The 12350-nt window shown below is 43.6% G+C and overlaps 1 protein-coding gene across 3 annotated transcripts in view; it reads right to left on the bottom strand.

Moving 5' to 3' along the window:
- The window catches only part of PIGG (phosphatidylinositol glycan anchor biosynthesis class G (EMM blood group)), a 990222-nt gene that overhangs the window by 636591 nt on the left and 341281 nt on the right, over window positions 1-12350 (bottom strand). The window lies entirely within an intron of this gene.

The raw sequence follows: 12350 nt of genomic DNA, 5'->3' as shown, positions 1-12350 counted from the left end.
AGCGACCCCTGCCCCCAACCATAGCCAATTCAGTTTATTGAGTATCATCAGGAAGGATAACAGATGTCGGAGGGCCACCAAACTCAATGGTACTTTAACTATCTAGGTGTCTAATTGGTCCTTTTCTGAACACTGGAAAGATCAAACTGCCCGGACTGGTCTTGACTGTTGCTAATCTTGTTACGAATTATAGTTTCACTAACTACGTTTAGGAAATAATAAAAGCCTACCAAATTTTGTGATATTCTGTTTCCAAAATTCACGGAGTTTCATTGGGAGTTAACAGCTGAATTTTGAAGTCACCACCTTAAGATGGTTGTTTAATTCAAAGACGTAAACATTCAATATCCTACATTCAACAATATTAGTATGCCCTGCATGCACAAGGTAACAAAATGGAAAGCATCCAATGTGGATACTTGCACAAGCTCTCACCATATTACTACAGAACACTTCACGCTACTGGCAGCACCTATATGAATAAGCACTGGCAAAGCCAATAGGCCTCACCTATGCAAGAGCAATTGGCTGGGCAATGTGTTTTTGCCATGTTGTACAGCAGTGTGGCTGCTGTTCAACATGGGTAAAAGTTAGTGGCATGGAGTGTCAGAGTGGAGTGGGGAAGTAGTGTTGCAGAGTGAATTTGTTAAAGTAGAGTGTCATAAAGTGGAGTAGGTGTAGTAAAGTGTCCTAGAGTTGAGTAAAGGTGAGTAGAGTTCAGTAGTTCAGTAGCAGAGAGTGTGGTTCTAAAAATTCTGGACCCATGTAATTTACTTTGCCACAACAGTACGATTTTAGTATCAAAAGACCGATAATGACTAGTACACTAAGCATGAGCATTTTCGATCAATTCCAGCAGCGCTTTCACCTCGAAATCGCCATTTTCGTCCTGCACTCGTGGCTCCCATTTTATACACGGCAGCCATTTTAAAAGTTGCCCTCACATAGGCTTATAATACAGTCAGATTTGATTCCAAGGACACGTACACCTTGATTGACTTTTCTCTGACCTGGGCAAGCTGGAACCATTGCCTCAGGCCAAACCTGTTTGGTCAGTCCCTCTCCCAGTGGCCGAATCAGATAGCATCAAAGTACACCAGGCCATAAAACCCTTATTATCGCTAACACACCCTGCCTAATCTTGCTCACACCTGCACCTGCTCTTTTCTTCTTACTTTACGAGGGGGAGGTGCCCGTTTTTATTGGGGGTCCACACTTATCTGATGTGAAATTCTAGGCCTTGCCGGGTAATTTATTATGGGTTGGATGACATGAAATATGAGGTTTCATCATGACACTGTTTTTTTCCTTTGTAGTGAAGACATGTGAATGACCAACCAAAATGTCAAGAATGTTTGCCTGAAGCTTAAAAAACTGTATATAAGGAAACCTGATTTTGCATTGACACACAGTCTCCTGAGAACATACAAACCGTGCTGTTGTACTTCTAGGATGCTTGTTACTTGGTTGCAGCCAATAAATTCGATCTTTGACATCACCTAGAAGACTCTGAGTTTCTGTAGTCTGAATCAGGAAAGTACCCGAGGTCTTTGGGTGTACCCTGGCACCGCTGGGTTACCGGATCAGTACCGGTTCTGAAAAACCCAGTACCTCAGTTGGCGCCCAACGTGGGGCGATACCAGCGGTACCGGTCCAAGCCTGAGGTCTGTGAGGAGCTTCGTGTGAAAATTCTGGAGGAAGGCCGCCACTTCATCGACCCCTGCATGTCGACGTGGTCCGAAAGTCTTTGCTGCGAGGTTCCCCGCTTCCCGAAGGCTACGAAGGACTGCTGCCCTGGCTATCGCCCTGATTTGGACCCTTGATGTTTGGTAGAGCGAAACGATAAGACGAGTCTTCTGGTGACGCCATCGATATTTTCAGTTAAGTATAAGTGGAGCGTCTCCCAGTCCTTAGTTGGACACTTGGTTTGGTCCTTAGTTGCACATTTGGTTTGGTATCCCTTCGGGATCACTTTGATTTGGAACTTGCAAGTACCAAAGCCGAAGGACTCGTGTATTCACGAGACTATCGTAAACGATAATCCTTTGAAGTTTGAAGCTAGACTAGTGAGCGAAGATGCCTGGTCTTAGCAGACTTGGAAATTTGTTTTGTCTTGGTTGTAAAAGGGACTCCGGGTTGGAGGACTCATGTCCGGTTCCTCCGATTGGAACTCCAACCTATGAACTATATGTGAAGCACGGAGTAGGCCCCATCACATATAATGAAGTATGGATCCGTTACACCAGAAAAGATGGTGTTTTAAAATGGCCCCAAAATGGTAGCTTTGACACAGAAATCTTAGATAACCTCGAAGTTAGACTTTTTAAGAAGAAAGCCCGGCCGGCAAGGTTTGATTCTTTCCGCTTATGGCGTAAGGAAGCCAAGCAAAAGGAAATTAAATTAGCTAAGAAAAATAAGAGAGAAAAAGGTATTTCGATTATGCAAGCTGCTATACAGTTTAAAGAGAACGAGGTAGAACAGTTGAATGAGCAGTTGCATAGGCGACATAAAATGACAATAGATAAATGCTATCCAGTTTTGCCGCCTCTTCAACAAGATGCAGCAAAAGACTGAAAAAGATCCCCTAATGTCGCATTTGCTAAGTTCGCCACCACCCTATGCGCAGAATGCCACGGCACCTCCGCAACCTCTAGTTGCACAACCAGTGGTTGCATTGCCTCCTGCTCCTCCACAGCACCCACCAGCTATTCTTCAGTTGGTTCCTATTCCTCCGGTGCAGCCTCCTCAAGGGCCACCGGCTTTGACATCTGCTCTGCCTTTACTTCCTACAACTTTGACTACTATAGCGACTACCACTCCTGGTATTGTTTCTGACACTGCTTCTGTCTCTGCCTTGTCTCATTCTGTTTCTCCTCCTGTTCATTTGTCAACCTCTCCCTCTATCCGTCAGAGAATGACAAACACTGTGACTAGTCTTTTATCCCCTCTCTTTGGGTCATTAGCTACGACCCCAGTTTCACAGCGTAAGCAATTGCGTAGCCAATTGCCTGATGGTATGGAGAAAGAGACACTGAATTATTTGGCGCATAAATGGGTTACTGAACCAGCGAGATATGAACTAGAGTCTGTTATGGATGTCTTCCATCAGTGGGAAGAACCGAAACAGAGATACGTTTTTGAAAAAATGTGTACTTTTCTTTCTGAGGATTTAGAGGAAAATGGTTTGGAGCCCAATCCGCCTAAGTTGTGTCGTGTACGGTTCGATTTTTCGACAGGTTTGATTGTGGGTTCAGATGTCGAGAAAGCAGTTGCGATGTTATTGTCGTTTAGGACTGAAGGTGTTTCCAGGTTATTGTTTAAATATGATTCTCCTGCTAAAAAGAAAGGGAAACAGTACCCCATGAGAGAAGTTCCCCCACAGTGGAGGGAAGGGGACCCAAATGCTAATCCACCTGTCCTGCCTCATTTCCAGCTTGTATGGGTACACGTTCCATGGAAGCGAGCTGAAGTTTTAGCCCTTAAGCAGACATTGCCTGATCCCCGTAAGAATCCTACAGGGTATTACAAGGAATTGTCACAGACTGCGGGGTCTTGCATTATGAATTTAGCCGACATAGACATGTTGTTTGGGAATGTTGTTCCACAGCCTTTATGGGGAAAGATTCGCCATACAGACCATGCTCAAGAGTTAGGTGACAAATGGGCTAATATTGCTGCTGCAGATGCCCGACAAATTGGTGGTGCTAAACCTGAGCCTTTAGTGACAGAGCTTCCTGGTAGAATTATTGATTACATGAAAACTATAATGCCTGCGATGCGTGTAAACTGGGATAAATTGTCTGCATGTAAGCAAAAGAAAGAAGAAACGGTATCAGATTTCTTCACCAGGTTTGAAGAAACGTTTGCGGACCACAGTGGTCAAGATATGAGCACGGAAGGTGGTCAACGTTTGTTCGTCGATAAATTTGTGCATAATCTGCTTCCTGAGTTGTGTAAAAAGTTAAAAGACTCAGAAAGTTCTTGGGCAGTTTCCTCTTCAGCACAGATATTGGCTACTGCACAGTACTACGAAAATAGAGATAAAGATGAGAGAGATAGAGTAGAGAAGAAAACAAAAGAATTGAAAACAAAGGTTCTGTTACAACAAGCGTACCCGCCACGTGGTGGTCAGAATAGTGGTGCACAGAACAACTATCAGAATAACTATCAGCCCCAACCGTTTCAGAGAAACTCGCAAAGAGCAGAGTATGCTCAACCACGTATCCCAGTAGGTCCCAATCAGTGTTCATATTGCAAGGAAGAGGGTCATTTCAGGTATAGTTGCCCTGCTTTGCTACAGCGCGCAAATGGTACTTCTGGTTTAAGAGGTCGAGGTGTTCCACAAGCACCTAGAGGAAGAGGATGTGGATATGTTCCCCATAGCGCGCGCCCATTCCTCCCTCAAAACTCAATGAACACAATTGATCAACAGGTTAATGCATCTGGTAGGACGGCTCAGTACTATACTGATGATTACTATACAGAGGATGAGCATTTGGACAGTAATGATTGCTAGGACAGCCATAGACAAAGAGAGGGAGTTGTTTCAGTTCCAGTAGATCAGAGTGGGCCTTATGTTAAGGTGATTGCATCAGGTGTGTCAGAACCTTTTCTGTTGGATACTGGTGCTACCAAGAGTTCTATTATGCACTCAAAACTCCCTGGCGCACCTTTGTCTGGCGAAACAAATGTATCAGTAGGGTTTTCCGGCGCCCCAGTTAGAAATCCGATTTCTAACCCTATATCTCTTTCTGTTGGACCTTGTAAATTTGAAACACCCCTTATTTTGACGACAGGCTGTGGCGAAAACTTGTTAGGATTAGATTTGTTAAAGAGATTGTATGCGACATTGTATTGCTCTCCTTCTGGAGTGCAACTCACATTGGGTAAGAAAGTGGTTTCACCAATGCATTTGTCAAAGGACAGATTTCCACCAGAATTTTCGTCTCTTCCTAATACTCTTTGGGCTACTGGACCTAATGATGTAGGTCTTTTGGAAATTCAGCCATATGTGATAACATTAAAAGCTAATGTTAAAATGCCACGTATTCCCCAATACAAGATCTCTAGTGAAGGGGAAAAAGCGTTGTTGGCAATTATTCGTTATCTAATTGAGAAGGATGTAATTGAAGAGACAAGAGGCAACGTTTGCAATAGTCCTGTTTTGCCTGTCTTGAAGCATACTGACCCTACTCAGCCACCTGTTTATAGGTTTGTAATTGATCTTAGAGAGGTGAACAAAATAGTTGTGCCACAGTTTCCAGTCGTCCCCGATATCACTGCATTGTTGACAATGATCCCAGCTTCAGCCATTTGGTTTTCAGTAATAGACCTGAAAAATGCTTTCTTCAGCATCCCTATTGCAGAAGAGAGCAGGGACATTTTTGGCTTCAATTTGGGAGGACGAAGCTTCAGATTTAAGAGAGCTCCTCAAGGCTATTGTGAAAGTCCATCTATCTATAGTCAGGCTTTGAAAGCACAACTTGACACTCTTATGTTACCTGATGGCGCCACTCTAATTCAATATGTCGATGATTTGCTAGTTGCCGCAGATACTAAGGAGATCTGCAAAGAAGAAACATTGTCATTATTGCGTCATTTGTCTGATTTACACCACAAAGTGTCCCTTTCAAAGTTACAGTATTGTCAAAAAGAAGTGACCTATTTAGGTCATCTCTTTTCGAAGGAGGGAAGGCAACTGACCCCAGAGAGAATCAGGGCTGTTGCAGCAATAAGTGTGCCAAGAACACAAAGAGAAGTGCGTGCTTTCTTGGGTATTACATCATATTGCAGACAATGGATACCTAATTTTTCATTAATAGCCAAACCCTTGGTGGCATTAACTTGTAAAGATATACCAAATCCCGTCCCATGGTCTGAAGATTGTCAGAAAAGTTTTGTCGAATTACGTGATGCATTATGTTCAGCTCCTGTGTTGGGTACCCCCAACTACAGCAAGCCTTTTACATTGTATGTCCATGAGAAAGAAGGTTGTGCGTTAGCAGTTTTGACACAACAGTTTGGAGACAGGGAGCGTCCATGCGCCTATTTCTCTTCAACCTTAGACCCAGTAGCTAAGGCACTACCGAGCTGCTTAAGAGCGGCAGCGGCAGCTGCTGTTTCTATCCACCAGTCTGCTGGTTTAGTGATGAATAACACATTAATCGTAATGGTTCCACATGCAGTGGACACGTTGTTAAACAGAACCAAGACACAGCATTTAACTAGTGCTCGATTGTCAGGTTACGAGTTGACATTGTTAGCAAGCCATGTACATATAAAAAGATGCACTACACTTAACCCAGCTACGTTATTGCCAATTGTGACGGAGTTAGATACTTCTGAACAACATGATTGTCTCCATAGAACAGAAGAAGAAACGAAAGGGAGAATAGACCTTCTGGACACTCCCATTGCAAAGAGTGATGGTACTTTGTGGGTGGATGGTTCATGCTTTAAGCTCCCGAATGGTGAAACGACTGCGGCGTATGCTGTGACAACTTTGGGTACGATTGTTGAAGCTGCACGTATCCCACATAATTCAGCCCAAGCAGCTGAGTTAATAGCCCTAACAAGAGCATGTACAGTATCAAAAGGAATGAAAGTGACTATCTATACCGATAGCCAATATGCGTTTGGTGTGGCCCATAGTTTTGGGCGTTTGTGGAAGGAACGTGGGTTCCTGACCTCGCATGGAACTAAAATACAGCATGGTCAGTTGGTAAATGAGCTTCTTGATTCACTTACTTTACCGTTGCAAGTTGCGATTGTGAAGTGTAGCGCACATAAAAAGGTGACTGATGATGTTGGTCGTGGGAATGCATTTGCTGACGAGGTCGCAAAAGAAACGGCAAGGAATGTGATGAGCCGAATGTATGTCGCGGGCCCTGCAAGATGGATTGGTGATGTTGGAATGTGTGAAGACACGATAGAAAGCGTGAAATCGATTCAAGCTGAAGCCACAGAGAGAGAATTGAGTGTGTGGAGAGAAAGTATGGGTAAATTGGATGTGAATGGTTGTTGGGTAGAGTTGTCAGAACATCAAAGATGGTTGCTACCCGATGCGTATGTGCTTGCAGTAGTTACAATGGCTCATGGAATGGCTCACATCAGTGTGAAAGGGATTTGTAAGTTGTTGGCCCCAGTATGGCAAAATGCAGGAATTCCCAAGTGCGCAGAAAATGTGGTTAGAAATTGCATGGTATGCCTGAAACACAACCCTGGTAGTGGAACCCCAACTCCAGCTGGTCATTTTGCACCTCCTACGTATCCGTTTGAGGTTTTGCAGCTAGATTTCATCCACATGGAGAGGTGCAACAACTTAAAATACGTACTCGTTGTTGTTTGTGCCTTTTCAAGATGGGTGGAAGCCTATCCCCTAAAAGACAATACTGCGCTATCCACAGCTAAAGCCCTTGTGAAAGAGTTCTTCCCTAGATTCGGAATGCCGAGAATGATCTGGAGTGACAATGGAAGTGAATTTGTGGGTCAAGTGATAAAGAAAGTATGCGAAGGGCTAGGCATAAACCAAAAGTTTCACGCTGCAAATCACCCCCAATCAGCTGGATTAGTGGAATGCTATAATGGCACTCTTAAGCTAAAATTGGCCAAGATACAAGCGAGCTCTGGTCTCAAATGGCCTGACGCGCTACCCTTAGCACTCCTATCAACCAGAATGACTGTGCATTCACAAGTGAAACTTAGTCCTTATGAAATAGTCTTCGGCCGCCCGGCCAATATATGGGGAGTGCCTAGGCCCAAGAAGTTCAGCGAGATAGAGCATCCTGTCTTGCTTGACTATCTGTATGAATTGACGGTTAAATTGTGTGTCTTACATCAACAGGTCCACGACACCCTGCCTCCGGTCTCTGAATCTCCAGGTCATCCCATTGAGCCTGGATCCTGGGTTTTAATAAAGAACTTTCAGCGAACCAAAAACGAGCAGCCCAGGTGGACCGCACCGCACCTCGTTCTTCTCTCCACAAGATCAGCTGTTCGAGTAGAAGGGAAGAAACACTGGATCCATGGGACCCATTGCAAAAGGGTACCCCTACCTCTGCCATATGACCGGTGGGTCCAGGAAGGTGTCGCCGACTCAGAGACTGAAACCGTGCCACGTTTTCTGCCTTTCAGCGATGCACGAATAAAAGGAACACTCACTGAGAAAGAAAGTGATGACATTTTACAATCAGCAATATCACCGTCAGTTCGATTGGACACTACAGAACCTGAACTCCTTTTTCAGGACCACACGATACCTGGGACTAACCGTTATGATCTACGACCAAGAATAAAGGACAAATAAAACAGTTTACTTTTCTTCCCTTTAGCAAAGTTCTCCAATATGGAAAATTATTTTTGAATGACTTTTAGTTTTTTGTGTTTTTTTTTAACCTCCATCCGGGTTCAGCTGTAGGATCGTGGCTGAAAAGACTTAGGGGGGTAGCCTGTGGACACAAGGTCTACAGGTCTGGTTTGTTCTAGGGCGGCCTGGAACATTCAGAACACTCCCAAGTGAAGTAAACCAACCGCCACGAACGGCAACGGTTAGAGGATGGAATCTTTCCAAAATGGAGAACATGTTAAAAGACTGAGTTTCAAGAAGAGAATATGTGAAACGATAACCAGGAAACGTTTTTTTCTGCTGTGCATTTTTATATTATTTAGTATACTTATGTTTTTTATAGGATATATTTTATTCTGTTTTAACGTGATTTTGGCACCCACTACCTCGTCTGCACCTCCTCCTTCCACTGTTTCCCCACATTCTTTTCAACTCCTCCCTAAACATGAATCTGCTAGGAGACTAGAGTTCATTAATAACTCCTTCATCCAGCTTTTGCACCAACACCAACTAGTGATAAATACAACTAACTGTTGGGTGTGTGGCCTTATGCCTCACACAGCAGATAAAGGTATCCCTTATCTGATCCTGCCTTTCAGCCACAATGGTTCCGTGTGGGCATTCAGAACGATATTCATCTATGCACACTACCCCCTACGTTTTGCGGAAGACAACCCTAAGAAAAATGCTTTAGTTAAAGGTATCATAGACATGATGAAGGACAATATCTTCTACGAGACTATCCCCAGAGATGAGACAATGGCATATATAGGATGGAACATGACCGGATATGAAGCCACAATGAGTGAGAAACAGCAAGCTAAGATATCTTCCCTGATTTGGGTTGTACCCCATCAGGGTCACCTGTGTCTGCAAGGTACTGGCAAGAATCCCAGAGCTCAGCTAGGGGAAAGCGTCTGCACTGAGACATATGTCTTCGCATCTCAGACCTCCCCTCCGCTCTTGGCAGCTAAGGGTACCTATTTCATCTGCCATGATAGAGCCTTTACATGGTTGCCCCCTGACTTTTCGGGCACATGCTTCGTTTCGTTCCTGTTGCCCCCTACCTACACAGCAGCGGCAGATTACCACAAGACAAGGATAGTTAGAGGCGTCTTCAGTGAAGAAGACACTGCAGGACAAGAATTTGGGGACTTCGTAAAGGGTTTTCTGCCGTTCTGGGGACAAATAAGTAACAGCAGGAGTATAAGGCAATTGATAAGAGTGGTTGAATCCACCGTGGCTGAAACCGCTGGTGCCCTTGGTAACTTGACTGCTGAGCTCCAGTCGGATCGTCTTATGACCCTTCAGAACAGGGTCGCATTAGATGTCATACTTGCAGACCGGGGTGGAGTATGTACATTGATCCAGTCGAGTTGCTGTGTTTTTGTCCCAGATAACGCTCCAACAGTATACCAGGCCATCTCCAAACTGCATAGAATTTCCGAATCTATTCATTTAGATAAAGGAGATTGGTCATTAATGGGATGGCTCTGGGAACTGATATCAGCATGGGGATGGAAGATTCTGATGGTCATTGGGATGATCTTGGCCATTCTTTTCCTGTTCTGTCTATGCGTGCAGTGTGCTCCTGCGATATGTGGCCTCTGTGTTACATCATGCATAAGGAAACCTGCACCAAGAGACGAGCTAAATACTAGGATGATGTTACAGCAACATCTCAACGACTTTAGAAACATAGACCTGGACTCAGATTAGCATGAGAATAGGTTTATTGCCTATGTAAGGGCAAAAGGAGGGTTTGTGGTTCTAAAAATTCTGGACCCATGTAATTTACTTTCCCACAACAGTACGATTTTAGTATCAAAAGACCGATAATGACTAGTACACTAAGCATGAGCATTTTCGCTCAATTCCAGCAGCGCTTTCACCTCGAAATCACCATTTTCGTCCTGCACTCGTGGCTCCCATTTTATACACGGCAGCCATTTTAAAAGTTGCCCTCACATAGGCTTATAATACAGTCAGATTTGATTCCAAGGACACGTACACCTTGATTGACTTTTCTCTGACCTGGGCAAGCTGGAACCATTGCCTCAGGCCAAACCTGTTTGGTCAGTCCCTCTCCCAGTGGCCGAATCAGATAGCATCAAAGTACACCAGGCCATAAAACCCTTATTATCGCTAACACACCCTGCCTAATCTTGCTCACACCTGCACCTGCTCTTTTCTTCTTCTTACTTTACGAGGGGGAGGTGCCCGTTTTTATTGGGGGTCCACACTTATCTGATGTGAAATTCTAGGCCTTGCCGGGTAATTTATTATGGGTTGGATGACATGAAATATGAGGTTTCATCATGACACTGTTTTTTTCCTTTGTAGTGAAGACATGTGAATGACCAACCAAAATGTCAAGAATGTTTGCCTGAAGCTTAAAAAACTGTATATAAGGAAACCTGATTTTGCATTGACACACAGTCTCCTGAGAACATACAAACCGTGCTGTTGTACTTCTAGGACGCTTGTTACTTGGTTGCAGCCAATAAATTCGATCTTTGACATCACCTAGAAGACTCAGAGTTTCTGTAGTCTGAATCAGGAAAGTACCCGAGGTCTTTGGGTGTACCCTGGCACCGCTGGGTTACCGGATCAGTACCGGTTCTGAAAAACCCAGTACCTCAAGAGTGTCAGAGTGCAGTGTCGCAGTGTGGAGTGGGGTGAAATAGGGTGGAGTGGGTTGGAGTGAAATGAGGAAGTCTGCTGTATTGCACCGGAGTAGAGTGGGGTGGATTTGCTAGAGTGGGTTGGAGTAGGGTGGATTGGGTGGGTTGGAGTTGGGTAGATTATATTTGATTGGGTTGGTGGATTGAATTGTAGCAATAGGACTGGAGTGGGGTGGGGTGGATTGGAATGGGGCCTTAATTGACCGCAGGGAGGGAGCCAGGCTCTGGCCAAGAAAATCAGCATGCTGCTAACAGTGCTTTGTTTAGGTGGAAACAAATGAGTGACCGTAATTCACTCAGTAGTGGGCCATCACTAACATCTTTTGTCATTTATATCCTGGCTGGGAGTAGGTGTCAAAGGGAAATATTCCTCAAACCTCTTCCCCACATTTCTGATAATCAAACTGTGGATACTTTTGCACTTTTGTAAAGACACGCTGACCACAATAGTAAGTTTGGTAATCACATATTTGATTGCATTATTAAAAGGGATAACAGAACATAACAGAACATAAGTGCAATGTTTAAATATGTATAGATAAGAAGGAGCAAGGCTGCTTGACTATATGGTGGTCAGAGATTTTAGACTAGGAGCAAAAAAATGGGACGATAACTGTCTGGAGAAAACTGGATCAAAAGCAGCTTATTTCAGAAGCAAAAGCACAGCAATCTCTTTATTGGGTAAAGGGCTCACCACTTTGAAGTTAAAAATGTTGATGGAGATTAATGAGGAAAGAATCCTCTGACCAATTTGGCAGAAGCTGAATTACAATCGGATCTAGCAAATAGCCTGATTCAGAGTGGGGGAATGCTTTCAGCAAGCATGCATGCTAGAGATACATAGACAAGCTACCTCAGACTGTTCAATAGGTCTTTCTTGTGAAAAAGATCTAACATAATTTTATCTCTGACGCAGGGAATCTTCATAGTAAAAGAAGAAGTTAATTCCCCAAAGAAGATAAGAAATCAGGAAATCAATTATGCAAAACTACTTGTCTCAAAATTACATTGAAAATTTCCTTAAATATATTTTACAAAGCTAGCTTTAGCTATGGAAAATTTACCAATATTTCCTTCCCTCAAATTTATATTTTCTTAGACGGACTTTATGTTCCTGTTTTTTGTCAAGGTTTTACTTATGACCCAAATTGCCTTTCAGCTTTTTTAGTCAGACGTTAAAAACTATACAAATGTTCTGAAAACTGTGTTGATAATTTATATTTGGGGCCGGTGAAGTTAGTTGTGCATGGGGAGATTGAATTTAAAAAGTGTTTAGCTATTGTCAATGTGCCTTATGCCCTAGAGAGCATTATCAGCATTGG

Source organism: Pleurodeles waltl, chromosome 1_2 (assembly GCF_031143425.1).
Source record: "Pleurodeles waltl isolate 20211129_DDA chromosome 1_2, aPleWal1.hap1.20221129, whole genome shotgun sequence".
NCBI lineage: Eukaryota > Metazoa > Chordata > Amphibia > Caudata > Salamandridae > Pleurodeles > Pleurodeles waltl.
This window is presented reverse-complemented; position numbering and strand designations above follow the sequence as displayed.